The sequence below is a fragment of the Chiloscyllium plagiosum genome, unplaced genomic scaffold (genome assembly GCF_037043375.1).
Source record: "Chiloscyllium plagiosum isolate Xiang-an unplaced genomic scaffold, Cpla_swu_hap1 HiC_scaffold_18, whole genome shotgun sequence".
In the NCBI taxonomy this organism is placed as follows: Eukaryota; Metazoa; Chordata; class Chondrichthyes; order Orectolobiformes; family Hemiscylliidae; genus Chiloscyllium; species Chiloscyllium plagiosum.
Window position 1 is genome coordinate 36305307 of NW_028270156.1, and position 10858 is coordinate 36316164.

Consider the following 10858-nt stretch of genomic DNA (forward strand, 5'->3'; position numbering starts at 1 on the left):
CTGTTTTATATGCTGTTGTATTGTTTTGAAACTTTGGAGTAAAAGGAAAGTCAAAACAACAGCACTTTTAAAAGGGAGAGGAACAGATAAATGCAGCACATGGTTAGGTCTGTACAGGAGAGAGAGAGTGGGAGAGAGAAAGCCACAGTTTTAACTGACACAACAGTGAACCTGTACAGCTACTGCCTTTGCTGTTTGAATTCATGTGTCGCTGGAGTGTATATGGGAAATTTAATAAATGGTGAAATTCACAACTAATCTTGGAGGAACCTGTTTGGGAATGGTCACATCACAGAAACAGATAAGTGAACAGAAAGTCTGCTGCAGTGATAGAGTGGGTTCCTTCTTGATTAGATGTTTTATTGAGATATGTCTCTTGATCAAACTTAAAAATATAAGCCATAAGTATTAAGTTAGCCTGGAGCCGTGTTTTGTAAAGGAATAAGACAGTGCTATTTTCTGCGTCTGTAGATTGGAAGAAGCAAAAATGGCATTTAGTAGAGTGAGATTCTCTTCTTGTTGGATGTGGGAGTTCAGGGGGAGTTGACGTGTTACTGAGGATTATATCTGCAATACATGCTGTTGGTTGCAAATCCTATCAGATTGAATGGATCGGTTGGAGAAACAGTTAGAGGCAACGAGGAATTTACAAGAGCAAGGGGATGTGATGGATGGCAGTTATGGGAAGGGAGAAAAGTTGTCGATACAGTCACATAGATGGTGAACTCTAGGAAAGGTAAGAAAGGTAGGCAGGTAGTGCAGGAGTCTTCTGTGGCTATCCCCATTTCAAACAAGTATGCTGTTTTGGAAAATGTAGGGGGTGATGGATTCTCAGGGAAATGTAGCAAGAACAGCCAAAATTCTGGTATCGAGACTGGCACTAATGCAATGAGGCATACGTCGATTTCCAAGAGGTAAATTGTGATAGGGGACTCTCTATTCTGATGCACAGATAGAAGTTTCTGTGGCCAGCAGCAAAAAATCCGAATGGTGTGTTGCCTCCCTGGTGCCAGGATCAAGGATGTCTCAGAGAGGGTGCAGAATGTTCTCAAGGGAGAGAGGGACCAGCAGGAGGTCATTGTACACATTGCATCCAATGACATAGATGGCAAAATGATGAGAGTCTGAAGGGACAATATAGAGAGGTAGGCACGAATTTAAAAAGGAGATCCTCCACCATAATAATATCTGGACTACTCCCAGTGCTGCCAGCTAGTGAGGGTAGGAATAGGAGTCATGGCTGAGGAGCTGGTGTATAGGAGAAAGGTTCACATTTTTTGGATAATTGGAATCTATTCTAGGGTAGAGGTGACCTGCACAAGAAGAACAGTGTGCACCTGAATTGGTAGGGGACTAATATTCTGGCAGGGAATTTTGCTGGAACAGCTCAGGAGGATTGAAACTATTAAGTTGTGGATGGGAGGGTTGGGGAAGATGGGAACCAGGGAGATAATGAGGAAAGAGATCAATCTGAGACTGGTACAATTGAGAAAAAAAGCAAGTAAAACAGTCAGGGTGGGCAGAGAACAAGGTAGGACTGATAAATTCAACAACAAACATAGATTAGGATTGTCACAGTTTTAAAGGTTTAAAAGGAGAAGAATTTGTTAAGTGTGTAACATTTGTAACATTGTGTGCAATTCTGATCTCCTTCCTATCGGAAGGATGTTATGAAACTTGAAAAGGTTCAGAAAAGATTGACAAGGATGTTGCCAAGGTTGGAGGATTTGAGATATAGGGAGAGGTTGAATAGGCTGGGGCTGTTTTCCCTGGAGCATCAGAGGCTGAGGGATGACCTTATACGAAGTCATGAGGGGCATGGATAGGATAAATCGACAAAGTATCTTCCCTGGGGTTGTGGAGTCGAGAACTAGAGGGAATAGGTTTGGGGTGAGAGGGGAAAGATATAAAAGAGACCTAAGGGGCAACGTTTTCATGCAAAGGATGGGACGTGTATGGAATGAGCTGCCAGAGGAAGTGGTGGAGGCTGGTACAATTGCAACATTTAAAAGGCATCTGGATAGGTATATGAATAGGAAGGGTTTAGAGGGATACGGGCTGGGTGCTGGCAGGTGGGACTAAATTGGGTTGGGATATCAGATTGGCGTGGATGAGTTGGACGGTAGGGTCTGTTTCCGTGGTGTACATCTCTAAGAATCTTTGACTCTATGATTGCAGACTCCAACGAAGCTGGTCATATTTTCAAAGTGTTCGTTCATCATATCTGAACATCTTCACGCTGCCATACTCGAAATCAATTGCTTTTCTCCAGCACTGATCCACTCGATTGTGTCTGCAATGAAAGAGCATATTTAGACAGATGAAATTCAGCAAACAACAGAGTAATTCTGTCAAATGCAATCAACGCTCTCACTCAGAGGCAGAGTCAGGCGGAAAGTAGCAGCTCATGCGCCAATTCCTCCAGACGACCAACTGCAGCCGCATGTTCTCTTTGCAGCAACGTCTGCAGTGGAGCTGTTGCTGCCGTTTGAACTGAAGGCGACTGAGGGAAGCGTTACGCGATCGCCGGGGGCTGTGGAGCGCGCCTGTAATCCCGCTGCTGGGAGGCTGAGGCTGCCGGATGACTTGAGGTTGGGAGTTCTGGGCTGTTGTGGTCTGTGTCGATCGGATGCCCACACTCAGGGCAGTGTCCACATGGTGCTCCTCGGGGAACTCGGGTGTACCAGGTGTGCTGCAGAGGGGTGAACCGGCCCAGGTCGGAAACGGAGCAGGTCAAAGCCCCCGCACTGCTCAGTAGTGGGATAGCATCTGTGAATGGATGCAGCAGTGCAACCTGACCAATATAGTGAGACGCAGTCTTTTGCACCATTCTTTACGTTGCGGCATTCCCATCTTTTGCCATCAGTGCAAACAATCTCGATGTCTCAATCCTGCTTCCTTCCTTCCCCACTCACTCCCTCCTCCCCCTACGCCCGCCACGCTCATTCACTCTCACGATAACCAATCTTTACAAAGTCAACAACAAATCCACACATTTTACAACAACCGAATCTCTCTACCACTCCTCCACACTCACCCAAACACACTCTCTCCATCATTACCTTCATTATCTCACACTTCCCACACTGCCCTTTCTACCTCTCCTCAATATTCACTTCCCTTTTACTGCTCCCTGCTGTTCACAGCACCTCCTGTTCTGAGAAAATCTCCACTTTACACAATCCTACCAGCCACGGCCAGCAGAGAGCGCAAAACTCTCTTCATTTTCCTGCCCGAATTCTCCATTGCTCACATTGCCGAAACTTCCATTGCAACCACCGAGCGTTCAAGCTGCCTCCCGGCTCCTTCCCCTCTCCGTCATCCATTCATTCATTCACTTCTGCCAATAACTCTCCCGCAAAACCGTGCCACCCTGCAACTTCCATCATGGTGTTAAGATCAGCGAGAACGAGAGAGAGAACAGTAACATTCGCAATTCCAGGGTTTTATCCCGAAGCCACAAGGCATGTCATTTTTCAAATTCCTCACCAGCGCAGTGTCTCGGGACTCTCACAACTGAAGGTTCCAGCCGTCCCTTTATCTGCAAATATCCGCCCACTTTCTCCCATCAAATTAAGAAATGTCTTGCCTGATGCCAATTATTGGCCTTCCTGCAAATTCCAACTTTAATTTTTAGATCATGTTTACGCTTTTCCATCACGGCTTAAAGATTAACAGAATTACGATCACTGGTCCCAAAGTACTCGCCCAACGAAACGGCGGTCCCTTGCCCTGCCTTATTTCCCAATGGAAGCTCAGGATTTGCTCCATCTCGAGGAGGTACGTCCACATACTGAATAAGAATTTTTTCTTGCACACACCTAACAGATTGTACTCTATTCAAGCCCTTAACCCGAAGGTAGTCCCAGTCTGTGTTTTGAAATTTCAAAACGCCAACCGATCCAAGCCGGATATTCTTACAGATAACTGAAATCTGACAAATGCTTGTGTCTCAATATCCCGCTGACCATTGGGGTGTCGAGAGTACAATCCCGATAGGGTGATCATCCGTTTCTTATTTCTCAGTTCCACACAAATAACTTCATTGAATGTGTTGTGGGCGGCACGGTGGCACAGTGGTTAGCACTGCTGCCTCACAGCGCCAGAGACCCGGGTTCAATTCCCGCCTCAGGCGACTGACTGTGTGGAGTTTGCATGTTCTCCCCGTGTCTGCGTGGGTTTCCTCCGGGTGCGCCGGTTTCCTCCCACAGTCCAAAGATGTGCGAGTCAGGTGAATTGGCCATGCTAAAAATTGCCCGTAGTGTTAGGTAAGGGGTAAATGTAAGGGTATGGGAGGGTTATGCTTCGCCGGGTCGGTGTGGACTTGTTGGGCCAAAGGGCCTGTTTCCACACTGTAATGTAATCTAATGTAATCTAATCTAATCTACTCACTGGAATAGCCTCCCTAAGAGCAGCAGTAATGCTATCCGAAACCAAGAAAGCCTCTCATGGTCTCCTTTCTATCCACCCTGTAGAAACTATTTCCTGGAATATTTAATTATCAATCCTGTGCATGTGTCAGCCACGTTATGGCAATGAGATATCGTTCCCGTGTACTCAACCACGTTTCACATGCCCCTAAATGCACAGACAGAGCATGGGGCAACTGCAGTAGTCTCTACACACACCATCGACTTGAAGAAAGAGATGGATGAAAGGGGAATGTGCGATTAGTTCAGCCGGGCGAAGGAGGGTGGTTCTGGATGGGGACATTTCAAAACTCTCTTTAAGGAAGATGCTCCAAGTGATCAAGCCTTGATGACTTCGCCAATCGTAATATACTCAAAACCCCTGCAGGTTTGTCAGAACTTACTTCCAGTTCCTAAAGGTTTGCACTTTGTTTCAGTGAGTCATTCAAGGTGGAGGATGGGCGAAATGTCTGGCTGTAACAGGCTGCTCCTTTTCGATGTATTTTAGGTGTTGGAGGTGATTTCCTCGAATTCCAGAAGCAGCAATTACTGTTTTATATGCTGTTGTATTGTTTTGAAACTTTGGAGTAAAAGGAAAGTCAAAACAACAGCACTTTTAAAAGGGAGAGGAACAGATAAATGCAGCACATGGTTAGGTCTGTACAGGAGAGAGAGAGTGGGAGAGAGAAAGCCACAGTTTTAACTGACACAACAGTGAACCTGTACAGCTACTGCCTTTGCTGTTTGAATTCATGTGTCGCTGGAGTGTATATGGGAAATTTAATAAATGGTGAAATTCACAACTAATCTTGGAGGAACCTGTTTGGGAATGGTCACATCACAGAAACAGATAAGTGAACAGAAAGTCTGCTGCAGTGATAGAGTGGGTTCCTTCTTGATTAGATGTTTTATTGAGATATGTCTCTTGATCAAACTTAAAAATATAAGCCATAAGTATTAAGTTAGCCTGGAGCCGTGTTTTGTAAAGGAATAAGACAGTGCTATTTTCTGCGTCTGTAGATTGGAAGAAGCAAAAATGGCATTTAGTAGAGTGAGATTCTCTTCTTGTTGGATGTGGGAGTTCAGGGGGAGTTGACGTGTTACTGAGGATTATATCTGCAATACATGCTGTTGGTTGCAAATCCTATCAGATTGAATGGATCGGTTGGAGAAACAGTTAGAGGCAACGAGGAATTTACAAGAGCAAGGGGATGTGATGGATGGCAGTTATGGGAAGGGAGAAAAGTTGTCGATACAGTCACATAGATGGTGAACTCTAGGAAAGGTAAGAAAGGTAGGCAGGTAGTGCAGGAGTCTTCTGTGGCTATCCCCATTTCAAACAAGTATGCTGTTTTGGAAAATGTAGGGGGTGATGGATTCTCAGGGAAATGTAGCAAGAACAGCCAAAATTCTGGTATCGAGACTGGCACTAATGCAATGAGGCATACGTCGATTTCCAAGAGGTAAATTCTGATGCACAGATAGAAGTTTCTGTGGCCAGCAGCAAAAAATCCGAATGGTGTGTTGCCTCCCTGGTGCCAGGATCAAGGATGTCTCAGAGAGGGTGCAGAATGTTCTCAAGGGAGAGAGGGACCAGCAGGAGGTCATTGTACACATTGCATCCAATGACATAGATGGCAAAATGATGAGAGTCTGAAGGGACAATATAGACAGGTAGGCACGAATTTAAAAAGGAGATCTCCACCATAATAATATCTGGACTACTCCCAGTGCTGCCAGCTAGTGAGGGTAGGAATAGGAGACATGGCTGAGGAGCTGGTGTATAGGAGAAAGGTTCACATTTTTTGGATAATTGGAATCTATTCTAGGGTAGAGGTGACCTGCACAAGAAGAACAGTGTGCACCTGAATTGGTAGGGGACTAATATTCTGGCAGGGAATTTTGCTGGAACAGCTCAGGAGGATTGAAACTATTAAGTTGTGGATGGGAGGGTTGGGGAAGATGGGAACCAGGGAGATAATGAGGAAAGAGATCAATCTGAGACTGGTACAATTGAGAAAAAAAGCAAGTAAAACAGTCAGGGTGGGCAGAGAACAAGGTAGGACTGATAAATTAAACAACAAACATAGATTAGGATTGTCACAGTTTTAAAGGTTTATATGGAGAAGAATGTGTTAAGTGTGTAACAATTGTAATATTGTGTGCAATTCTGATCTCCTTCCTATCGGAAGGATGTTATGAAACTTGAAAGGGATCAGAATAGATTGACAAGGATGTTGCCAAGGTTGGAGGATTTGAGATATAGGGAGAGGTTGAATAGGCTGGGGCTGTTTTCCCTGGAGCATCAGAGGCTGAGGGGTGACCTTATACGAAGTCATGAGGGGCATGGATAGGATAAATAGCCAAAGTATCTTCCCTGGGGTTGGGGAGTCGAGAACTAGAGGGAATAGGTTTAGGGTGAGAGGGGAAAGATTTAAAAGAGACCTAAGGGGCAACGTTTTCATGCAGAAGATGGTACGTGTATGGAATGAGCTGCCAGAGGAAGTGGTGGAGGCTGGTACAATTGCAACATTTAAAAGGCATCTGGATAGGTATATGAATAGGAAGGGTTTAGAGGGATACGGGCTGGGTGCTGGCAGGTGAGACTTAATTGGGTTGGGATATCAGATTGGCGTGGATGAGTTGGACGGTAGGGTTTGTTTCCGTGGTGTACATCTCTAAGAATCTTTGACTCTATGATTGCAGACTCCAACGAAGCTGGTCATACTTTCAAAGTGTTCGTTCATCATATCTGAACATCTTCACGCTGCCATACTCGAAACCAATTGCTTTTCTCCAGCACTGATCCACTCGACTGCAATGAAAGAGCATATTTGGACAGATGAAATTCAGCAAACAACAGAGTAATTCTGTCAAATGCAATCAACGCTCTCACTCAGAGGCAGAGTCAGGCGGAAAGTAGCAGCGCATGCGCCAATTCCTCCAGACGACCAACTGCAGCCGCCTGTTGTCTTTGCAGCAATGTCTGCGGTGGAGCTGTTGCTGCCGTTTGAACTGAAGACAACTGAGGGAAGCGCCACGCGATCGCCGGGGCTGTGACGCGCGCCTGTAATCCCGCTGCTGGGAGGCTGAGGCTGCTGGATGACTTGAGGTTGGGAGTTCTGGGCTGTTGTGGTCTGTGTTGATCGGGTGTCCGCACTAAGGGCAGTGTCCACATGGTGCTCCTCGGGGAACTCGGGTGTGCCAGGTGTGCTGCAGAGGGGTGAACCGGCCCAGGTCGGAAACGGAGCAGGTCAAAGCCCCCGCACTGCTCAGTAGTGGGATAGCACCTGTGAATGGATGCAGCAGTGCAGCCTGACCAATACAGTGAGACGCAGTCTTTTATACCACTCTTTGCAGTCCAACACAATCTATTGTCGTCACTGTACACAATTTTGCTCCGTCTTTTCTCTTTCCTTCAACATTCTTTCGTTCCGCACCCCCTCATTCTATTCTCCAATACTACCGCGACAATTTTACTGCAATGTCATGAACAAATCCATATGCATCACAAGTAAGTCTCACCGAGTCCTCCACACATACAAACGCAAACATTTCCTGCATCTTTAGATCAATCAACTGCCCCTGGTCACACAGCTGAATACTTGGTTCTTCAGTATTCACTTTCCCTTTACTGCTCTCTACTGTTCACCGCAGATACTGCACTCAGAAAATCTTCAGTTTCTCCAACCCTGCCAGCTGGGGAAGTGGAGAGTGCAAAATTTGTCATTCTCGTCCCCATTTCTCCATAATTCAGTCACCGCTGATCTGATGCCGTCGGAACAAACATTAACCTATTTCTCGTCTTCTCATCTGAATGCATCTTCAGTATGCAGGTGGACTGGGAGTATCGGGTTGGTCGCGAATCTGATGATGATAGTATCTTGTGCCATTCTCAGAGCATTTTGAGGTATTGAGATAGCTCTGCAATTTGCTGACATGTTTCTCAAGCCATTCTCCTGCCTTTTTCCTGTAACCCTCGATCCCTTTACTAATCGAGAATCTATCTCTGTCCAAAATAGGCTCAATACCTTGTCCTCCACAGCCTTCCGTGGCAATGAATTCCTCAGATTCATCGCCCTCTGGCTGATGCCATTCCTTCTGACCTCAGTTCTAAAAGGTCATCCTTTCAATCTGAATCTGTAACCTCTTGGTCATCATCTCTCCTATCATTGAAACATCATCTCTATGACAACTCTTAACAGCACCTCTGTGTAATAAGTAAGTTTCAAAGAGATCCTAACTCATCCTTCTAAAATTCATCAAATACAGATAAAGATCCAGGATTCTCAACCGCTCCTCATGTGAGAAACTCTTCATCCCTGGGATCATTCTTGTAAACTTCTTTTGGACCACTTCCAACATCAACATATCCTTACATACGAGGCACACAACTGCTCACACTAATCCAAAAATTGTCTAACCGGTACCTCACACGGCCTCAGCAGTATATCTCTGCTGTTCCATTCTAGCCCTCTGAAAGTCAATGCTGACACTGCATTTGCCTCCTTAACTCCCAACCAAACCTTCACGTTAACCTTAAGAGAATCCTGAACTCAGACTCAAAAGTCCATTTGTGTTTCAGAATTCTGAAGCCTTTGACTATTTAGGAAATTGTCAATACCTCTATTCTCCCAACTAAAGTACATGACCACACACATTCCCATACTGCATTTTATGTCCCACCTCTTCGTCTACTCTCCTTCTGTCCATGGCCTTCTGCTGCCTCCCCATTTCCTCAATGCTACCTGACTCTCCACCTGTCTTCAAGTAATCTGCAAACTTAGCAATATTGCCTTCAGTTCCTTCATCCAGATTGTTAATGCATTTTGTGAATAGTTGTGGTCCCGACACTGAAACTGCGGAACTCTGCTAGCCACTGCCTGCCATCCTGACAAAGATTCCTTTATCCCTGTTCTCTGCCATCTGCCACTCAGGCAGTCCTTTATCCATGCCATTATTTTGTGTTAATGCTTTGAGATTTTTTCCTGATTCAGTGGCCTACTTTACGGCACTTTGTTAAAGCCTTCTGGAAATCTGTCAAATCATGTTCACAGGCTCTCTTTGTCTAACTTGCTCGCTGTCTCCTCAAAACCTTGCAACACATTAGTCAAACATGACTTCCATTCAACAAAGCTGTGCTGATCAACCTTATCCTACCATGCACTTCAAAGTAATCCACAATCTCATCCTTAATACAGGATTCTAAAAGCTTACTAACAAACAAGGTCAGTCTAACCGACATATAATTTCATCTCTTTTACCTTCTTGCCTTTTTAAGCAAGTGTTTCCATTAGACATCAGTCCTCTGGGACATGCCCTGACTCCAATGCTTTCTGTAAGATCATCACCAATGCTTCTACAATCTCAGCTCCTTATTCAGTACTCTGGGGTGTCGTCCATCTGGGTCCAGGTGATTTATACACCACCAGATATTTATCTTTCGGAGAATCTGCTCCTGAGTGATGGCCAATGCAGTCATCTCTGTCTTCTTACTCTCTTGAAATAATAGACTCACACAGTCATGGAGATGTACAGCACAGAAACAGACCCTTCAATCTATCTTGTTCACGCTGACCAGATATCCTAAACTAATCTAGTCCCATTTGCTAACACATGGCCCATATCCCTCTAAAGCCTTTCTATTCATAAAGCTATCCAGATGCCTTTTAAATGTTGCAATAGTATCAGCCTCCACTACATTCTCTGGCAGCTCGTTCCATTCATGCACAACCCTCTGCATGAAAAAGTTATCCCTTAGGTCCCTTTTATATTTTCCCCTCTCATCCTAAACCTATTTTCTCCAGTTCTCACCCCATGGAAAATAGTTTCTCTATTTATCCTATCCATGCCCATCATGATCTTATAAACCTTTATGAAGATCACCCTTCAGCCTCCAATGCTCCAGGGAAAACAACCCTAGCCTATTCAGCCTCTCCCTATAGCTCAAATCGTCCAACTCTGGCAATACCTTTGTAAATCTTTTCTGAACCCTTTCAAGTTTCACAACATCTTTCTGATTGGAAATCAGAATTGCACGCGATATTCTAATCAATGTCCTGTGCAGCAGCAACATGATCTCCCAACTCCTATAGTCAATGCTCTGACCAATAAAGGAAAGCATACCAAACTCATTCTTCACTACCCTATCTACCTGTGACTCTACATTCAAGAACCTATGAACCTGCACTCCAAGGTCTCGTTGTTCAGTAACACACCATAGGACCTTACCATTAAGTGTATAAGTCATGCTACAATTTGCTTTTCCAAAGTGCAGTACCTCACAGTTATCTAAATTAAATTACACCTGCCACTCCTCAGCCCTTTGGCCCATTTGATCAAGATCCTGTTGTACTCTGAGGTAACCTTCTTCGCTGTCCACTACATCTCCAATTTTGGTGTCATCTGCAAGCTTACAACTATACCTCCTATGTTCACATCCAAATCAT

The 10858-nt window shown here is 44.9% G+C and overlaps 2 non-coding genes across 2 annotated transcripts; both read left to right on the plus strand.

Moving 5' to 3' along the window:
- The first annotated feature begins 2525 nt into the window (after nucleotides 1-2525).
- LOC148146882 (signal recognition particle RNA) lies at nucleotides 2526-2823 on the plus strand. The gene has a single exon (XR_015760281.1).
- A 4633-nt stretch (nucleotides 2824-7456) lies between these two features.
- LOC148146883 (signal recognition particle RNA) lies at nucleotides 7457-7753 on the plus strand. Its single transcript, XR_015760309.1, has one exon.
- The last annotated feature ends 3105 nt before the right edge of the window (nucleotides 7754-10858 follow it).